Source organism: Eschrichtius robustus, chromosome 4 (assembly GCF_028021215.1).
Source record: "Eschrichtius robustus isolate mEscRob2 chromosome 4, mEscRob2.pri, whole genome shotgun sequence".
Taxonomy (NCBI): domain Eukaryota; kingdom Metazoa; phylum Chordata; class Mammalia; order Artiodactyla; family Eschrichtiidae; genus Eschrichtius; species Eschrichtius robustus.
The window spans coordinates 16,498,204-16,515,660 of record NC_090827.1 but is presented as its reverse complement, the minus strand read 5'-3'; the positions used below and the strand labels follow the sequence as shown (position 1 = coordinate 16,515,660).

The following is a 17,457-nucleotide window of genomic DNA, read 5'->3' as shown; positions in this document are numbered from 1 at the left end:
GAATGTTTTTACTTGTCAAACATCCCTATAGGTGAAACAGCTGAGGAACAAACTGCCTAACTTGCCCAAACTACTTTTGTTCCATAGAATTTGATCCCTTCTAAATCGACAACAGCATACAAACTTAGCTAGGAAGAATTCAGTCCTTATAAATGAAAACAAACATAATAAACCTACAGGAGGTTTAAAAGTAACTTCATTTGAATATTCAAGTGTAATGCTTCTGTAAAAGATTAAAACATACGTTTCAACTTTAACAGATATGTCAATTTCCATTTGTTCCTAACCTGCCACTAATACATAGGTTCACTGGGCTGCCAAAGAACCCAGCTGATCATGGAGAGAGATGAAGGTATCAGTGGAAAAAGAGCATGGATACTACAGCATTTATCCAAACGGTATGACCTGTCTTTGCATCCCTGAAGTAAGAATAGCCAGTTTCTCCAATTAATTTGCTCTATACTAAATAAAGCAGCATTGTCTGTGAAGAGTTACTCCATACCCATAACATTTCACTAGTATAGTTACCAATTCAGAGGTTAAAAAAAAAAAAAAAATACAGACCAAATCCATGTACCCATGATCCTTTGTATCCTAAAATGTAGAAATATTCTTAGTTTTAACCAAGAATTATATTGGAATGAAGTAAAATATCTTTTAGAGTAATTTTGAGTATACTCTTATTTGTTACTACATTTCTACATAAATTATTTAAGCTTGCTTGTGGACATAATTTAATCTATAATATATCATAATGTCAACCATTACAGTGATCCAGAATGAGATTCTGGCTATAGAGCGAGCTTAACTATTAAGCAACACTTTCCTAAAAAGCTTCTGTATTTCTGATTGGTAAGAAAAACAAACACCAAAAAGAGCATCTCTCATTGAAATAGCACTGACGTTCAAGCTCAGGCCCCCTTCTTTATGTTCAACATAATTAACTCTCTAGGAAAAAATAATGAAACATTAACAAGTTACAGTCATCTTCAAGGAAACTCGATGGGCAATTCTGGTGTTACAGTTGTATATCTTGGATCCAACCTAGGGATGAAGTCCTGAAAGTGTTTAGATGCACCAGTACCAAAAACATCAAGAACTTTTCGGTTCATGACAGCAAATCTGCCCTTGGTGAGCCTTAAAAGGAACTTCCAGTAAGATGGTCTCAAGGTCTGAACTTCCATGACAGCTGCCCGGAAGCAAATTTCTGTAGAGATGGAATAGATGATAGTGTCTGCATGGGGAAAATAGGGAACCTTTCCTGCTTCAACGCCTTTGAAATACATTGTCTCTACCAATCTGGAAGCTAAATACATGGAAATTGTGCTTTTATAAAACATCATTGATATTCCCACCAAAAACCCAGCTATAATGGCATGCAGTTCATCATCCAGATTTCTGACCCAGCGCAGGAAGCAACTAGTACCCTTGTATATACTAACAAAAGAGCCCCAAAAAGCTCTGAGCTGGAAGTTTTCTTTATTGTAGAAGAGAGAAAGTAGCCGGAATGGCTGTGTAAACAGATGCCTAAATGCAGAGGAATTCCGGAGGCAGCACTGGATCAAGTATCCCATGCTAAACATTCTGATGAAAACTTTAATGCAATAAGAGATGCAATTATCCTCATAGTGTTTGCAACATCAATGCCTTGGTCCATGCTTACATACTGAATCCACAAGCTTCCTGACTAGAGCAATTATATTCGTTCCTCTTGGTTTTTCCTCATGTTTCTCAGTCTTTTGTTCCACTTTTGCATATGCCGCCTCTGGTGAATAAGAATGTGTGGGAATTTCTTCCTTCCCAACAATGAACCTAAGTGCAGAGAATGTAAATCCTTTCAAACCGTCTTTGCACCCATGCAGAAACGTTTTGCTAAAGGGTAGACTAGTGGTAGAGGCTACCAGTAGTCCCCCAATATCTGTTCTCACTTTCTTCTCGTAATAGACCCTATGAACTTAAGCTGGGCAAATGGGTTGCCAAAACTATAATATTTTCTAGCTTTTTTTGCAGTTAGGTGTGACCAGTGAAATGTAAGGAAAATGGTAACAAAACTTCTGTGAAGACTGGAATGTGGATGCAATATCTAGAACTGGAACAGATATCTTGCACAGCAAGGTAGAAGCCACATGTTAAAGATGGTAGAGCACAGAAGGAGCCTGGGTCCCTAAGGAGACCAGAGTCACCATATTCATCATAGTCTGCCAATATTTTTGTGAGAGTGAAACAAATTTCTATCTACAAATTTCTATCTTGAGTAAGCAGCTATAATTTGAGGTTTCCTGTTACTCATAATTGAACCTAATTTTAACTGAGAATGACTCAGCAGTACTGTTAGAGGAATAGGACTCTATTTTATCTGTTTATTTGTTCTCTTTTCCTAGTGTAAGTGATTTTCCATTAGCATTGCCAATGGAGTTTTTCAAGATAGTAGATTACTATTGAAGGCGAGGGTGGCAACTCAAATTTTCTTGGAATATTTGGTAATCCTATTTCTAGAGCACATGTCCATACAAAGCTACTGATATTTTTTAACTGGTGGGAATATTTCAGAACTAATTCACACTCTTATTTGCATACACATACACAATACCTTATTTTGCTTGAGTCAATGAAGCAAAATACTTTTTAAATTATAAGTTAATAATTACTCCAGCAGTAAAATAAACTAAAATTACTAGCACAGGAAGTTAACTAGGTATCATGTCTCCACCATAGAACTGTAAAATGTTTGACTTAGAAGTTATCTTAGTAAACATCTACTTCAACTCGTTCTTCTTTTCAGATGAAGATGTTCAGAGCCACGAGGTAAAGATTACAAGATCACAAGATTATTTATAAAGCAGTGGTACAGAAAAGCACCAATTATTATTCTGCAGCACATTTATTGTAACCAGTAAGAACCACTTTATCAGCTTGGAATACTAAATGAATGACATTTCCTTTCTTTCTTTCTTTCTTTTTTTTTTTTTTTTAAAATTACTGAAGATCCTACTGCCTTTGTTAGTAGGAAGGCCATCAGCCTTCTTTTCAATTGCTATAGAACTTCATGATCATACTCAGCTCTCAGATTTTACTTAGATCTCACTACTGGGAGAAGATTAGAGAACCTGATCAACTCACCCACCAGTTTCACATTTTCACATTTTCTCTTTGACACATGGGTTCTTGATTTTACATATAGCTTTTATATTGTCATAAGGATTTCAGTGATACTTAGTTTATCTAAAAACACTGTAAAATTAGTGACAAATCACATTTGCAAAATTCATATTTTACTTAGTAAGGTGTAAGAAAGAATTCCATTTGCATTTATTTAATGCAAGCATAGTTCTTGGACTCCCCCTTAAAAGTAAGATACAAAATAATTTAGATACTGTTTTGAGGCTGACTTTAGGAATCTTTGGAACCTTCTGGGATCTATCTTTTCTAACTTCCCTAAAGGATATCTTTCTAAGAGATTGCTTTACAAAAAAATCTACTTATGCACACAATCCTTTAAGTAGATGGCAGTCATACTTTAATTTAATTCATTATACCACTGCCCACTGCATTGATCTTTTGTCCATTTCTGTGCAAGTTAACTTATTTTGATATTTTATGTCATGAATCACTATAGGAATTTAATTAAATTGATATATTAACTGTGCTATAATTGCCACTAAAGTTTTGTAAATGTCAGGCTACTCTGCTCTCATCCCAGATCATGACTGTAAATAAGATGCTGCAATTCAGATTCTGTTCTTTATCAAGAGATGTGTACGAAAATAAATAATCTATTTTGACCCAAAATCTGGAATTTGAAGTTTACCTTTCACATAGAAATGATAAATACTTCCACAGAATATTTGATAAATTACCTATAATTATTTTTTTCAATTTTTTCTAATGTTCCAATGTTTAATGCTCTTCTGTGTTCATGATCTGATCATTGATAAATTGCCTGTCTGTAGTCGTGCTACTCACTTTTTTAGACTCTAATTTATTCAGCACTTTTTTGAACATAAGTTAGTTCCATTTCCATTTTCACTGAGAGTATTTTCAAAATCTGATAATTTAGTTTTAAAAGTTTCATACTACATATTATCAATATAAAATTCCTATAAAAATGAAATATCCCATTTAGCAAATTCATCATCTGAACACACAGGAGCTGTGATTGTACACCTTGAGGTATTTATCAATGTGGCCGCATAGATACTATATGATGGAATTAACTGGCCAGAGTATTTAAGATAAATAAACTTGCATTTAATAATGGAAAGCACTTCACACACTATTGATACATAGACTGAAAAGTAACATGTTACTTTGTATAATAAATATGTTTAAATATTTTGAATGTTTAATATTTTTGTTTATTTAAAGTCATATTAGTTTAAATCAACCACCTATATACCAAAGGTCATATTTACTTACCATTATATGCAAAATTAACTTAATTCCTTCCAAAAATAGAAGGACTATAAGCAAGCAAGTTGGGCATTAGTAAGTGTTAATTTATTGACATATAAAGCTTTAATTAACACTTTAATATAAAAAACTATTTAATATCCTAAAATTCTATTTAGCTGGTATTTTCTTCCTCACCCTTTAAACAGGCCTTATGAACGTGATGATGTTTCCTCTACCTTAACACCCAAAAGAGTGTAATATACAACATCATAAATAAATATTTGGGAGCAAATTAATTCAATACTAGATTAATGAATAAAAACTTAAATAAAATTTTGGATTTAAAGGTCTATAAAATAGTTGATTTCTTAAATGTAGAAATCTATTTTATTAATTATTCTGAAATATTTTGGTTATATTTATATACTTCATAGTTTAGAATAGTGATTTATAGAAAAATCTGAAGATAGTATAGAGAGTTCCTACATAACTCACACCCAATTTCCCCCATTCTAACATCTTCCATTAATATGGTACACAATTAATGAATCAATACTGATCTATTAGTATGTATCTTGGTATCTTACATTAGTATGGTCACAATTAGTGAATCGGTATTGAAACATTATTATTAATTCATGTTCATACTTTATTACTATTCCCTTATTTTTTATCTAATGTCATTTTTCTGTTCCAGGATCCCATCCAGGATACTATGTTACTAGTCATCCTGTCTCTGTATTCACCTCTTGGCTGTTCTCAAACATTCCTTGTTTCGGAGGACCTTGATAGGTTTGAGTAGTACTAACCAGGCATTTTGCATAATGTTCCTCAACAGGAACTTAATGTTTTCCTCATGATCAGACTAGTGTTACAAGTTTTGGGAAGAAGACCACAGAGTTAAAGTGGCATTTCCATCACATTTTATGAAGGGTAAATACTATCAACATGATCAATCATTGTTAATGTTGACCTTAATCACCTGACTTAGGTAGTATTTGTCAGGTTTCTCCACTGTAAAGTTACTATGCTTCCCTATTTTAATTCTGTACTCTTTGAGAGGAAGTCACTATGCATAGCCTACATTTAAGGAATTGGGAGTTATGCTCCACCTACTTGAGGGTAGAGAATCTATAGAAATTATTCAGAATTTTTCTGCATTGAGAATTTGTCTATTCTTGTTTGCATGTTTGTTCAATCATTTATTCAAATCAGAATGGAAGAAAGCTTAATTTAAATTGATAACATCTAGTACCAATGATAACTATTGAAATGGAGGGAATATTCAAAAATCTTTGTCTTAAAAGAAAATATGACTTTCCATATATGATTTTCTAGCATATGGCCTGCCAAGGTGACTCTGGTACTATTACATACTAATGATGGTTAAAATAAAATAGTCTTAGGCACTTCTTTGATTCTCTCTTTGATCTTTGAAAAATGCATCTTTACCAGTAAAGGAAGAAAAAAAAAATCTATTCTCAGTTCCGCTTCAGAACTCTTTGGGAAAAGCCAGATGGAGAAAGGCAGTTTCACTTGAGTCATTTTTCATTTTCTCATTTTCTAACCACATATTCAGTTTTCCTCCCTTTTTTAGTAAAACTATATGTCTTCTTTATTTACTCTTTATTTATGGAGCATGTACCATGTGTTCTGTGCTGAGGATAATGAGCAAGTTTGCTGTATTTAGTTCCCACATAACATTGATTACAATTAACTTTGGTTCATTTGTAGTTAAATTAAGGAAAGCAATGATTAGATATAGTCATGACCACTGCACTTTTTTAAACCATGTGGCCATTAGGAAACACTTCACGTTCCTCATTTCTTTATACAATTAAGTGAGGTACCCTGGTTCAAATACTATGCATCTTCCAAGACACCTTAGAAATATTAGTTCAAGACCCTAGAAGGCCATGGAAATCATAACTGGCCAGTCACAGGATGAAAATCAAGAGAATTTTCTTGATATAAAAACAAACACCCTAAAATTAAGAAAATGGTAATAGGAACATACATATCAATAATTACCTTAAATGTAAATGGATTAAATGCTCCCACCAAAAGACACAGACTGGATGAATGGATGAAAAAGCAAGCCCCTTATATATGTTGTCTACAAGAGACCCACTTCAGACCCACGGACACATACAGACTGAAAGTGAGGGGATGGAAAAATATATTCCATGTAAATGGAAATCAAAAGAAAGCTGGAGTAGCAATACTCATATCAGACAAAATAGACTTTAAAATAAAGACTGTCACAAGTGATAAGGAAGGACACTATGTAATGATCAAGGGATCATTCCAAGAAGATATAACAGCTTTAAATATTTATGCACCCAAAATAGGAGCACCTCAATACATAAGGCAAATGTTAACAGCCATAAAAGGGGAAATCTATAGTAACACAATAATAGTGGGGGACTTTAACACTCCACTTACACCAATGGATAGGTCATCCAGACAGAAAATTAATAAGGAAACACTAGCCTTAAATGATACATTAGACCAGATAGACTTAATTGATATTTATAGGACATTCCATCCAAAAGTAGCAGAGTACACATTCTTCTCAAGTGCACACGTAACATTCTCCACGATAGATCACATCTTGGGTCACAAATCAAGCCTCAATACATTTAAGAAAATTTAAATCATATCAAGCATCTTTTCTGACCACAATGCTATGAGGTTAGACATGAATTACAGGGGACATCCCTGGAAGGTCAGTGGTTAAGAGTTCACCTTCCAATGCAGGGGGTGTGGGTTTGATCCCTGGTCAGGGAGATAAGATGCCTGCCACGGAGTGAAAAAAAAAAAAACCAAAACATAAAACAGAAGCAGTATTGTAACAAATTCAATAAAGACTTTAAAAACTGTCCACATTTTTAAAAAATCTTAAAAATATGTATATCACTCATCCATTAAAAGTAAATAAAAAAGAAATCAATTACAGGAAAACAACTGTAAAAAATACAAACACATGGAGGCCAAATGATATGCTACTAAATAACCAAGGGATCACTGAAGAAATCAAAGAGGAAATTAAAAAATACCTAGTAACAACTGACAATGAAAACACAACAAGCCAAAACCTATGGGATGCAGCAAAAGCAGTTCTAAGAGGGAAGATTATAGCAATAAAATCCTAACTCAAGAAACAAGAAAAATCTCAAATAAACAACCTAACCTTACACCTAAAGCAACTAGAGAAAGAAGAACAAACAAAACCCAAAGGTAGTAGAATGAAAGAAATCATAAAGAACAGAGCAGAAATAAATGAAATAGAAATGAAAAAAACAATAGCACAGATCAATAAAACTAAAAGCTTGCTCTTTGAGAAGATAAACAAAATTGATAAAACTTTAGACAGACTCATCAAGAAAAAAAGGGAGAGGACTCAAATCAATAGAATTAGAAATGAAAAAGGAGAAGTAACAACTGACACTGCAGAGATACAAAGGATCATGAGAGATTACTACAAGCAACTATATGCCAATAAAATGGACAACCTGGAACACATGGACAAATTTGTAGAAAAGTACAACCTTCCAAGACTGAACCAGGAGAAATAGAAAAAATGAACAGACCAATCACAAGAAATGAAATTGAGACTGTGATTAAAAATCTTCCAACAAACAAAAGCCCAGGACCAGATGGCTTCACAAGCGAATTCAATCAAACATTTAGAGAAGAGCTAACACCTATCCTTCTCAAACTCTTCCAAAAAATTACAAAGGGAGGAACACTCCCAAACTCATTCTACATGGCCACCATCAGACTGATGCCCAAACCTGACAAAGATATCACAAAAAAGTAAATTATAGGCCAATATCACTGATGAAGATAGACACAAAAATCCTCAACAAAACACTAGCAAACTGAATCCAACAACACATTAAAAAGATCATACACCATGATCAGTTGGGATTTATCCCAGGGATGCAAGGATTCTTCAATATATGCAAATTAACCAATGTGATACGCCATATTAACAAACTGAAGGAGAAAAACCATATGATCATCTCAATAGATGCAGAAAAAGGTTTCGACAAAATTCAACACCAATGGAGAGACCTTCAAGATGGCGGAGGATTAAGACGTGGTGACCACCTTCCTCCCCACAAATACATCAGAAATACATCTACATGTGGAACAACTCCTACAGAACACCTACTGAACGCTGGCAGAAGACCTCAGACTTCCCAAAAGGCAAGAAACTCCCCACGTACCTGGGTAGGGCAAAAGAAAAAAGAAAAAACAGAGACCAAAGAATAGGGACAGGGCCTACACCTCTGGGAGGGAGCTGTGAAGGAGGAAAGGTTTCCACACACTAGGAAGCCCCTTCACTGGCAGAGACGGGGGGTGGCGAGGGGGAAGCTGTGGAGCCATGGAGGAGAGCGCAGCAACAGGGGTGCAGAACGCAAAGTGGAGAAATTCCTGCAGAGAGGATCACTGCCGACCAGCACTCACCAACCTGAGAGGCTTGTCTGCTAACCCGCCTGAATGGGTGGGGGATGGGAGCTGATGCTCAGGCTTCAGAGGTCAGATCCCAGGGAGAGGACTGGGGTTGGCTGTGTGAACACAGCCTGAAGGGGGCTAGTGCACCACAGCTAGCCAGGAGGGAGTCCTGGAAAATGTCTGGAACTGCCTAAGAGGCAAGAGACCATTGTTTCCAGGTGCGCGAGGAGAGGGGATTCAGAGAACCACCTAAACGAACTTCAGAGATGGACGCGAGCCACGGCTATCAGGGTGGATGCCAGAAACGGGTATGAAATGCTCAGGCTGCTGTTGCACCCACCAAGAAGCCTGTGTGCAAGCACAGGTCACTATCCACACCTCCCCTCCCGGGAGCCTGTACAGCCCACCACTGCCAGGGTTCCATGATCCAGGGACAACTTCCCTGGGAGAACATATGGCGTACCTCAGGCTGTTGCAATGTCACACCAGCCTCTGCCGCCGCAGGCTCGCCCCGCATTCCATAACCCTCCCTCCCCGAGGCCTGAGTGAGCCAGAGCTCCCTAATCAGCTGCTCCTTCAACCCCGTCCTGTCTGAGCGAGGAACAGATGCCCTCAGGTGACCTACATGCAGAGGCAGGGCCAAATCCAAAGCTGAACCGCAGGAGCTGTGCAAACAAAGAAGAGAAAGGGAAATCTCTCCAAGCAGCCTCAGGAGTAGTGGATTAAATCTCCACAATCAACTGAATGTACCCTGCATCTGTGGAATACCTGAATAGACAACGAACCATCCCAAAACTGAGGCAGTGGATTTTGGGAGCAACTGTAGACTTGGGGTTTGCTTTCTGCATCTAACTTGTTTCTGGTTTTATGTTTGTCTTAGTTTAGTATTTAGAGTTTATTATCATTGGTAGATTTGTTTACTGATGTGGTTGCGCTCTTCCTCTTTTTTTATATACAGATATATATATATTATTCCTTTTTCTCTTTTTGTGAGTGTGTATGTGTATGCATCTTTGTGTGATTTTGTCTGTACAGCTTTGCTTTTCCAATTTGTCCTAGGGTTCTGTCTGTCCATTTGTTTTTTGTTTGTTTGTTTAGTGTAGTTTTAGCACTTGTTATCATTGGTGAATTTGTTTTTTGGTTTGCTTGTTCTCTTCTTTCTTTCCTTTTTTTAAATTACTTTTTAATTTTTTTTATTTTTAAAAACTTTTAAAAATTTTTAGTAGCTTTCTTTTCCTTTCTTTCTTTCCTTTCTTTCTTTCATTTTTCTTTCTTTCTTTCTTTCCTCTTTCCTCCCTCCCTCCCCTGCTCCTTCCTTCCTTCCTTCCTTCCCTTCCCTTCCTTCCTTCCTTCCTTCCTTCCTTCCTTCCTTCCTTCCTTCCTTCCTTCCTTCCTTCCTTCCTTCCTTCCTTCCTTTCTTTCTTTCTTTCTTTCTTTCTTTCTGTCTTTCTTTCTTTCTTTCTTTCTTTCTTTCTTTCTCCCTTTTCCTCTGAGCCGTGTGGTTGACAGGATCTTGGTGCTCCGGCTGGCTGTCACACCTGTGCTTCTGAGGCAGCAGAGCCGAGTTCAGGACACTGGTCCACCAGAGACCTCCCGGCTCCACATAATATAAAACAGGAAAAGATCTCCCAGAGGTCTGCATCTCAACTCTAAGACCCAGCTCCACGCAATGACCAGCAAGCTCCAGTGCTGGACACCCTATGCCAAACAACTAGCAAGATAGGAACACAAACCCACCCACTAGCAGAGAGCCTGCCTAAAATCAAAACAAGGTCACAGACACCCCAAACCCCACCATCGGACACAGTCCTGCCCACCAGAAAGACAAGAGCCAACCTAAACACCAGAACACAGGCACCAGTCTCCTCCACCAGGAAACCTACACAACACACTGAACCACCTTCAGCCACTGGAGGCAGACACCAAAAACAATGGGAACTAAGAACCTGCAACCTGCGAAAAGGAGACCCCAAAAACAGTAAGTTAAGCAAAATGAGAAGACAGAGAAACACACAGCAGATTAAGGAGCAAGGTAAAACCCCACCAGACCAAACAAATGAAGAGGAAATAGGCAGCCTACCTGAGAAAGAACTCAGAGTAATGATAGTAAGGATGATCCAAAATCTAGGAAATAGAATGGAGAAAATACAAGAAACGTTTAACAAGGACCTAGAAGGACTAAAGAGCAAACAAACTATGATGAACAACACAATAAATGAAATTAAAAATTCTCCGGAAGGAATCAATAGCAGAACAACTGAGGCAGAACAGAAAAGTGACCTGGAAGATAAAATTGTGGGAATAACTACTGCAGAGAGGAATAAAGAAAAAAGAATGAAAATAATTGAAGACAGTCTAAGAGACCTCTGAGACAACATTAAACCCACCAACATTCGAATTACAGGGATCCCAGAAGAAGAAGAAAAAAAGAAAGGGACTGAGAAAATATTTGAAGAGATTATAGTTCAAAACTTCCCTAATAGGGGAAAGGAAATAGTCAATCAAGTCCATGAAGGGCAGAGAGTCCCATACAGGATAAATCCAAGGAGAAAAAGGCTAAGACACATTAATCAAACTATCAAAAATTAAATACAAATAAAAAATATTAAACGCAGCAAGCGAAAAACAACAAATAATATACAAGGGTATCCCCATAAGGTTAACAGCTGATCTTTCAGCAGAAACTCTGCAAACCAAAAGGGAGTGGCAGGACATATTTAAGTGATGAAAGGGAAAAACCTACAATGAATATTACTCTACCCAGCAAGGATTTCATTCAGATTGGACAGAGAAATTAAAACCTTTTCAGACAAGCAAAAGCTAAGAGAATTCAGCACCACCAAATCAGCTTTACAACAAATGCTAGGCAGGAAACACAAGAGAAGGAAAAGACCTACAATAACAAACCCAAAACAATTAAGAAAATGGTAGTAGGAACATACATATCGATAATTACCTTAAATGTAAATGGATTACATGCTCCAACCAAAAGACATAGACTGGCTGAATGGACACAAAAACAAGACCCATATATATGCTGTCTACAAGAGACCCACTTCAGACCTAGGGACACATACAGACTGAAAGTGAGGGGATGGAAAAAGATATTCCATGCAAATGGAAATCAAAAGAAAACTGGAGTAGCAATTCTCATATCAGACAAAATAGACTTTAAAATAAATGCAATTACAAGAGATAAAGAAGGACACTACATAATGATCAAGGGATCAATCCAAGAAAAATATATAAAAATGGTAAATATTTATGTACCCAACATAGGAGCACCACAATACATAAGGCAAATGCTAACAACCATAAAAGGGGAAATCAACAGTAACACAATAATAGTAGGGCAGTTTAACATGCCAATTTCACCAATGGACAGATCAACCAAAATGAAAATAAATAAGGAAACACAAGCTTTAAATGATACATTACACAAGATGGACTTAAAATTGATATTTATAGGACATTCCATCCAAAAACAACAGAATATATTTTCTTCTCAAGTGCTCATGGAACATTCTCCAGGATAGATCATATCTTGGGTCACAAATCAAGCCTTGGTAAAATTAAGAAAATTGGAATCATATCAAATATCTTTTCTGACCACGCTATGAGACTAGATATCAATTACAGGAAGAAATCTGTAAAAAATACAAACACATGGAGGCTAAACAATACACTACCAAATAACCCAGAGATCACTGAAGAAATCAACAGGAAATCAAAAAATAACTAGAAACAAATGACAATGAAAACACGACGACCCAAAACCTATGGGATGCAGCAGAAGCAGTTCTAAGAGGGAATATTAGAGCAATACAATCCTACCTCAAGAAACAAGAAAAATCTCAAATAAACAACCTAACCTTACACCTAAAGCAACTAGAGAAAGAGGGACAAACAAAACCCTAAGTTAGAAGAATGAAAGAAATCCTAAAGATCAGAGCAGAAATAAATGAAATAGAAATGAAGAAAACAATAGCAAAGATCAATAAAACTAAAAGCTGGTTCTCTGAGAAGATAAACAAAATTGATAAACCATTAGCCAGACTCATCACCAAAAGAAGGGAGAAGACTCAATTCAATAGAATTAGAAATGAAAAAGAAGTAACAACTGACACTGTAGAAATACAAAGGATCCTGAGAGATTACTACAAGCAACTATATGCCAATATAATGGACAACCTGGAAGAAATGGACAAATTCTTAGAGAAGAACAACCTTCTGAGACTGAACCAGGAAGAAATAGAAAATATAAGCAGACCAATCACAAAAAAATGAAATTGAGACTGTGATTAAAAATCTTCCAACAAACAAGAGCCCAGGACCAGATAGCTTCACAGGTGACTTCTATCAAACACTTAGAGAAGAGCTAACACATATCCTACTCAAACTCTTCCACAATATAACTGAGGGAGGACCACTCCCAAACTCATTCTATGAGGCCACCATCACCCTGATACCAAAACCAGACAAAGATGTCACAAAGAAAGAAAACTACAGGCCAATATCACTGATGAACACAGATGCAAAAATCCTCCAAAAAATACTAGCAAACAGAATCCAACAGCACATGAAAAGGATCATACACCATCATCAAGTGGGGTTTATCCCAGGAATGCAAGGATTCTTCAATATATGCAAATCAATCAATGTGATAAACCATATTAACAAATTGAAGGAGAAAAACCATATGATCATCTCAATAAATGCAGAAAAAGCTTTCAACGAAATTCAACACCCATTTATGATAAAAACCCTCCAAAAAGTAAGCAAAGAGGGAACTTATCTCAACATAATAAAGGTCATATATGACAAACCCACAGCCAACATCGTTCTCAATGGTGAAAAACTGAAACCATTTCCACTAAGATCAGGAACAAGACACGGTTGTCCACTCTCACCACTATTATTCAACATAGTTTTGGAAGTTTTAGCCACAGCAGTCGAGAAGAAAAAGCAATAAAAGGAATCCAAATAGGAAAAGAAGAAGTAAAGCTGTCACTCTTTGCAGATGACATGATACTATACATAGAGAATCCTAAAGATATTACCAGAAAACTACTAGAGCTAATCAATGAATCTGGTAAAGTAGCAAGATACAAAATTAATGCACAGAAATCGCTTGCATTCCTATACACTAATGATGACAAATCTGAAAGAGAAATTAAGGAAACCCTCCCATTTACCATTGCAACAAAAAGAATAAAATATCTAGGAATAAACCTACCTAAGGAGACAAAAGACCTGTATGCAGAAAACTATAAGACACTGATGAAAGTTGACTTTCTATCTACAATCGACAGATTCAGTGCAATCCCTAACAAACTACCAATGGCATTTTCACAGAACTACAACAAAAAATTTCACCATTTGTATGGAAACACAAAAGACCCCGAATAGCCAAAGCAATCTTGAGAAAGAAAAACGGAGCTGGAGGAATCAGGCTCCCTGACTTCAGCCTATACTACAAAGGTACAGTCATCAAGACAGTATGGTACTGGCACAAAAACAGAAATACAGATCAATGGAACAGGATAGAAAGCCCACAGATAAACCCACACACATATGGTCACCTTATCTTTGATAAAGGAGGCAAGAATATACAGTGGAGAAAAGACAGCCTCTTCAATAAGTGGTGCTGGGAAAACTGGACAGCTACATGTAAAAGAATGAAATTAGAACACTCCCTAACACCATACACAAAAATAAACTCAAAATGGATTAAAGACCTAAATGTAAGGCCAGACACTATAAAACTCTGAGAGGAAAACATAGGAAGAACACTCTTTGACAAAAATCGCAGCAAGATCTTTTTTGACCCACCTCCTAGAGTAATGAGAATAAAAACAAAAATAAACGAATGGGACCAAATGAAACTTAAAAGCTTTTGCATAGCAAAGGAAACCATAAACAAGATGAAAAGACAACCCTCAGAATGGGAGAAAATATTTGCAAACGAAGCAACTGACAAAGGATTAATCTCCAAAATATACAAACAGCTCATGTAGCTCAATATCAAAAAAACAAACAACCCAATCCAAAAATGGGCAGAAGACCTAAATAGACATTTCTCCAAAGAAGACATACAGATGGCCAACAAACACATGAAAAGATGCTCAACATCGCTAATAATTAGACAAATGCAAGTCAAAACCACAATGCGGTATCACCACACACTGGTCAGAATGGCCATCATCAAAAACTCTACAAATAATAAATGCTGGCGAGGGTGTGGAGAAAATGGAACCCTCATGCATTTTTGGTGGGAATATAAATTGATACAGCCACTGTGTAGAACAGTATGGAGATTCCTTTAAAAACTAAACTAGAACTACTATATGTACACAGCAATCCCACTACTGGGTATATACCCAGAGAACACCATAATTCAAAAAGCCACATGCACCCCAATGTTCACTGTAGCACTATTTACAATAGACAGAACATGGAAGCAAACCAAATGTCCATCAACAGAGGAATGGATAAAGATGTGGTACATATATACAGTGGAATATTAGCCATCAAAAGGAATGAAATGGGTAATTTTTAGAGACATGGGTGGACCTAGAGGCCGTCATACAGAGTGAAATAAGTCAGAAAGAGAAAAACGAATATCATATATTAACACACATATGTGGAATCTGAAAAAAATTTGTATACACGATCTTATTTACAAGGCAGAAATAGAGACACAGACGTAGATAACAAACGTATGGATACCAAGGGGGAAAGGCAGGTGGGATGAATTGGGAGATGTGGATTGACATATATCCACTGTTGATACTATGTATAAAATAGATAACTAATGAGAACTTACTGTATAGTACAGGGAACTCTACTCAATGCTCTGTGGTGACCTAAATGAGAAGGAAATCCAAAAAAGAGGGTATATATGTGTACACATAGCCAATTCACTCTGCTGTACAGTATAAACTAATACAATATCGTAAAGCAACTATACTCGAATTTTAAAAAAAAGTGAATTTTCTTGGTGAGGCACAGATATTCCAATACTCTGCAAGTGCAAGAGAGTGGTATTGACCCCAACTTCTGTATTATTTGCACATATAAAAGATTAACATATATATATATATATAATGGAAAGATAATGCAACATTCTGATTAGCTTGTACCATGTATATATTTGCCACCCTCAAGAAAAATGGAAACCATAACTGTGATTGCACATGTTTACTATCAGAGACCTCATTTTTTTATATAGCAATTCAATTAAAATTTTCTATACATTAAAAAACAACTTCTTTTAAAAAATGAATTAAGAGGCTGCTGAATCCTGGCCAAAAAACTGCTTTTACATTAAGAATTAATGTTCACTACTATTTAACTGTGTTTACAAAACCATGCTGTGACATACGGTCATTAATGTCAACTTACACTTCCAAGAATCCTCATCCAAAATTGTTATTAAAATGAAAAAATGCAGTGAATTTTGCCTACTCTTTGAAAGCAGCCCTTTTGCCCCTTTCCGGTTTGCCCATTTCTGTCCCCCTCTGACCTTGAAAGAACCCAATTACAGAAACGAGATCACTAGGCAGTTTAAATAATAACTCTTTGACTTATAGTCTCCTGCATGCACACCATGCCTTGCTTAACCTGGTGATTCTTTTCCTAGATAAAATAAATAAGAGTGAAGAACTAAGTAGTTAAAGAATGGCTAAGCTCTCTACCTGCCACAGCCCCCTTAGTAATCCTGCAGGCAGATCATGCAGGCAAGATAACCTCTGAAGACGGAGCCAGCCAGCCCGCACGCAATGGAGAACGATGCAGACCCCAACCTCCTGCCTCAGTGGTTCACTGATCTTCTCCCCCTCCCCCATTTTTCCCTTTAAAAACTGTCATGGCTGAGTAGAATCTTTGGAGTTGGTCTTGGGACATGATTCTACCTTCTCCCCCAGATGGCTGGCTTTTCTGATTAAAGCACCTTTCCTTTCTATTGACACTTCCCTCTTGAATTAGTGGCTTTTGATCAGTGAGCAGCCAAACCCGAGTTCAGTAACAACTTCAATGCAGTGAACTTTGCCTACACTTCAGTGTTCAACAACTAGTCATCAACCATTGGGTGGACCAATCTACAGCAAACTGAAAGAACAGAGAAAACTTTAAATGTAATAAAACTCCAGAAATATACCACTTGAGCAAAATATTTGTGAATCAAAATTTTCTTCACTGTATGTGTTGAAGCCCAAATTATTGCTTCCTAAAATACTACTGTAGATGAATATACTGTTCAGAACTGTTTTCTCCCAGGGTCATATGGTAGCTCTATTTGTAGTTTTTTAAGGAACATCCATATTGTTTTCCATAGTGGCTGCACCAATTTACATTCCCACCTACAGTGTAGGAGGGTTCCCTTCTCTCCACACCCTCTCCAGCACTTATTGTTTGTGGATTTTTTGATGATAGCCATTTTGACTAGTGTGAGGTGATATCTCATTGTGGTTTTGATTTGCATTTCTCTAGTCATTAGCAAAGTTGAACATCTTTTTGTGTGCCTCTTGGCCATCTGTATGTCTTCCTTGGAAAAATGTCTATTTAGGTCTTCTGCCCATTTTTTGATTGGGTTCTTTGTTT

The 17,457-nt window shown here is 36.6% G+C and overlaps 1 pseudogene; it reads right to left on the bottom strand.

The window, feature by feature from the left end:
- Positions 1-989: 989 nt before the first annotated feature.
- On the bottom strand, positions 990-16,703 carry LOC137763430 (transmembrane protein 135 pseudogene; annotated as a pseudogene).
- Between the last annotated feature and the right edge of the window lie 754 nt (positions 16,704-17,457).